Source organism: Octopus bimaculoides, chromosome 11 (assembly GCF_001194135.2).
Source record: "Octopus bimaculoides isolate UCB-OBI-ISO-001 chromosome 11, ASM119413v2, whole genome shotgun sequence".
Classification (NCBI taxonomy): domain Eukaryota; kingdom Metazoa; phylum Mollusca; class Cephalopoda; order Octopoda; family Octopodidae; genus Octopus; species Octopus bimaculoides.
In genome coordinates, this window is record NC_068991.1 from 80,403,215 (window position 1) to 80,407,970 (window position 4,756).

Sequence of the window (4,756 nt, forward strand, 5' to 3'; positions counted from 1 at the left end):
AAAGCAACTACGAATCTCCATAGTACGAATCTTCGACATATCAATCAAACCTCACACAACACCTATAGATTGGAGAATGTTGTCTCTGTTATCTAAAAGGACAGGATGGCCACAGCCAGAATGCTTTTTATTATAGGTTACTTATTATTGGTGAGGCAAAAATCAGTGTTAAACAACAGTTCGAACAACGCTGTAGATTCGCCTGCTAGAAATAACATACAGTGCCTCCTCAAATCATACCCTATCGCCTTCGAAATAGAACGATACATTAGAGTACAGACAGACAGACAGACAGACAGATAGAGAGACAGATAGAGAGACAGATAGAGAGACAGATAGAGAGACAGATAGATAGATAGATAGATAGATAGATATATAGATAGATAGATAGATAGATAGATAGATAGATAGATAGATAGATAGATAGTATAATATGGATCTTTGTGTAGCTTTAGCAGAGTTCACATTGTTGCCAACCATTGAAGCCAGGTTTCCTGTTTGAATATATATTTTCCCTCTTTCCCACAAGTCTTGACTAAAAGACTTTTTTTAAAACCGATTTCCATGAGAACAAAGCTACGTATTGGAATGATTGATTACAAGGACGCTAATTAAGACAGGATTTGATAAAACAAAACTCTGGGTGAATGAATATTGGTGAGGATAAGAGTAATGGTCAATTAGATCACGAAATCGTAAATCTCTAAGGTTGTTGGATGTTATTTACTTTTTCCAATGCAGAAAATTGTTAATCCAATATGAGAGGAGTACTAAGGCATAGTTCTGGGGCTACTCTGAGGATTTGGCATGTCCCCTGTGTGTTGATAGGAAGCCCTTATTTGTTTCTAATGTTTTGAATTCTGTCACATTTAATTACATTGTGTGCTTATATAATTTAGTTAATTTTTGGTTCAATTAAAAACAATTTATAACGTTTGGATATCCAGTGAAACATCTTTGATTCTGGCCTTTTCTCGTTTTTTATAACTATTTTATTCAGCTCTGCGTTTTCGTTTTTGTAATGCCTTTTGTAATGTCGTTTCATTGTGTGTGAAAATGGTCCCTGGTAAAACACAAAAAATAAACAGGAAGTATGGGGGCCTTAAATAGAAACAGACTCTATCATAATAAGCACAGTGGAAATGTTTTAAACAAAGACGTAGAAATACATAATACAAACCTCAAGCTTATTTCAGCACGAGACCAGAGATTTGAGTAGAACTTTATAATTATCAACCCCGAAAGGATGAAAAAATAAGAACGACCTTGGCGAAGTTTGGAAGCAAAAACGGGAAGAAAAACCGCTAAGCATTTTATCCGGGGTGCTAATGATTCTGCCAGCTAACCGATTTCATAATAATAATAATCCCCTCTACTAAAGGCACAAGGCCTGAAATTTTGAGGGAAGGGGTGAGTCGATTTCATCGATCCCAGTGCTCAACTGATATATATTTTATTGACCCTGAAAGGATGAAAGGAAAAGTCGACCACGACGGAATTTGAACTCAGAACGTAAAGATGGACGAAATACCGCGAAGCATTTTGCCCGGCGTGCTAACAATTCTGCCAGCACGCCACGACGACGGCGACGACGACGACGACGAGGAGGAGGATTCCAAATTTTTGCCGCAAGGGCAGATCGGAGGAGCGGATTAAGTCGATTACATGGACCCCAGTGTTTCACTAGTACTTAATTTATCGACCCCGAAAGGATGAAAGGTAAAGACGACTTCGGCGGAATTTGAACTCAGAACGTAACAACGGGCGAAATACTGCTAAGCATTTCGTCCAGCGAGTTAACGATTCTTCCAATTCTCCATAATAATAATAATAATAATAATGATAATAATTTCCTATATTGTCCAGAAAGACATTGAGAAGAATAGCAAAGAAAGAAATACTAAATGCAAAAAGGTAAGATTTATATTGATAAAAGGGGAGTCGTCAACAATAGAGATAAAAGAAATAAAAATAGAATTCAGAAAAATAAGTAAAATTGCCAATAGGGGGGGGGGGAGTCTATCGAGAGTAATCTTTTGCCTCACATAAGACTCCGGTTACTCATCCGTTTCTATGATGTTATTGGAAGGGCCCTTCTTCGGTTTCATTCGCCCTCCTTCAAAAAGAGTGGAATCATTCAGACTCATCACTTTTACCATTCTCATCCACTTTTCAAAAAACACCAGAATGCACCACCTCTCTTTCTCTTTCTCCCTCTCCCTTTCTATTTCTCTTTCTCTCTCTCTCCCTCCCTCTCTCTCTCTCTCTCTTTCTATTTCTATTTCTCTCTTTCTCTTTCTCCCTCTCTCTCTATTTCTTTCTCTCTCTCTTTCTCTTTCTCTTTCTCTTGCTCTCTCTCTCTCTCTCTCTCTCTCTCTCTCTCTCTCTCCAGCCTCACCTTTCTCTGCGAATAATAATAATTCCTTCATCTACAGTCACAAAGCTTGTAATTTGGGGCAAGTGGGGGCTACTTGGTCACATCGATCGCAGCACTTGACTGGCATTATATTTTATTGACCTCGTAAGGATGAAATGCAAAGTCTACCTCGACAGAATTTGAACTCAGAACGTAGGGAACTGAAAGGGATGTTGCTAAGCATTTTGTCCGCCGCGCTAACGGCTCACTGCCTTGATTCACATTTTGGCAGAAGGTCGGTAATTTCGAGGAACGCGATAAGTCGATTACCTCGACACCAGTACTCAGCTGGTACTTATTTTATCGACCCCGAAAAGATGAAAGCCAAAGTCGAGCTCAGAACAAGAGGACAGGCGAAATGCCGCTAAGCATCTTGTCCGGAGTGCTAACGATTCTGCCAGCTCCCGTCTATGTCACTAATGAAATGTGAATGTCATCATTTTCAGGTTTTTCACTTGTAACCATAAATACATAAGTCTGATCATATAAGCCATTATTTAGTTACATCTACCTTGACTAAATTCAGCCTGTCTTGCTGACAAATACATTACACATATTTCACGGACAAATAGTCAGAAATTGAATGGTCAGAAACGGAATAGGCATTTAGTCAAAGAAGCTATTGTTCTACCCCAGCTATAAGCAAATCTCAAATCCCAAATCTATAAATTTCATCTCAGTCATTCACATGGAAGAAGCGGAGATGCCTTTCGCCCCCCCCCTCTTGATACCCTTTACTTGAGAAAAAAAAGGGGGGACACTCGTATGTAAGATGTCGTTAGATGTAGGATGACGACTTGAGATTAAGCAGGAACAATACAAAATCCCCTAAAATTATGAATGAGGAAGCCTCTATTTAGTCACCCGGTATGCTAGAAAAAGTTGCTAAATCTTCTTCAAATCATATTCTAACGCTTCATAGTAAAGGAAAGACAAACTGGATAATGAAATCCTAGTTGTAACTCTAAAAACAAAATAACAGATTGAATGGTAGAGCATCTTTCCTCGTTAATCTAATTGGTCATGGTTGGCTTGAGGCTAAACAACAACATGAGAAAAGGTGGGGACACATTAAGTGAGATTTGAGAAAGAACAACACAGCAGGATCATGGCTACATTGCCTTTTATCATAGGTGATCCAGGTAGATTGTTTGCCCACCTGCGGTTCAACAACAAGGACAAACATACCGAGTATCTGGAAACAAAACAAGGAAAAACAAAACAACAAGCAAAACGCTCATTCCAAGAAAAAGGGGACACAAAAAAACGTTTAACTAGAGACATCAAAGAAACAGACAATAAAACCGCCATCAATTCTAGTGGCGGCTCCATTTTGGTTAGGAAAGAGACTACGTGCTAAAATCAGGTGGTTCGCACCTATATTGCCCACCACACTTACATGGGAGTCGCACACGGGTCCTTGGCGTAATGCTGTGCCGGTCGATCATACAATCAATGATGCAACAACTGCAGAACCCTACGATCAAAATAAGAAGAATTGGGAGATTACGCGACGTTGGGTCAGTGATAACCAAACGGTTTTTCTTGACTGTGCATGACATAAACAGCTTTTTCTTCATAATGTAGGACTTGTAATTAATGTGTGTGTGTAAACCAGGTGCTCAGTGAGTCATTTCAGTTCCTATGTCCGATTCGTATCTTCCATGTCGATGTTGTCAATACTCCTGGGAAAGAAATGTAAAAGTTAAAATTTGTGATTATATCACGTAACGTTAAATTCCATCACCTTTCGTTTATGGTCCACTAAAATTTACTTAGAAACATTCGACACACCCCGGTAAATATGAAAAACAAGAAAAGAAGTTATAAATGGTAAATTTCAATTCCTCCTTTTGGTGCTGTCATAAACACTGCCATTCATAGATTTCTGTACATATTCGAAATGTCATCTTTTGGCACCATATTAATTTGTTAATTTTCTAAAGATTAATTATTGTAAAAGACAAAATCAAAACAAAAACTAATAACAATTTACAATGAAGTCTTCCTAATCAAAAACAGCAAATTGCAAATTAATATATCATGAACTAAATAGCGGAGTGTAGAACTGTTTTGTACAGAACATTTTTTTTTTTTTTTTGATGTCATGAATATATTCATTTCGTTTAACCTGTATGTATGTATGTATCTATGTATGTATGTATGTGTGTGTGTGTGTGTCTGTATGCGTGTATATGTGTGTATGTATGCATGAATTTATGCTTGTTTTAATATATGGAATTATGTGTTTGAATGATTGTATGCATACATTTCTGTATGTATGCATGTACGTATGCCTATAGTACGCATGTATGTTTGAATGCACACATACACACACAT

General features: G+C 37.9%; 1 protein-coding gene across 2 annotated transcripts in view; it reads left to right on the forward strand.

The window, feature by feature from the left end:
- Positions 1-952, forward strand: part of LOC106878522 (copine-8) — a 137,691-nt gene extending 136,739 nt beyond the window's left edge. For both annotated transcript variants that reach the window (XM_014927750.2, XM_014927751.2), the window contains one exon: positions 1-952. This exon is cut by the window's left edge and continues 3,700 nt beyond it. The gene's annotated coding sequence lies outside the window, so the exon portion shown is untranslated.
- Positions 953-4,756: the final 3,804 nt, after the last annotated feature.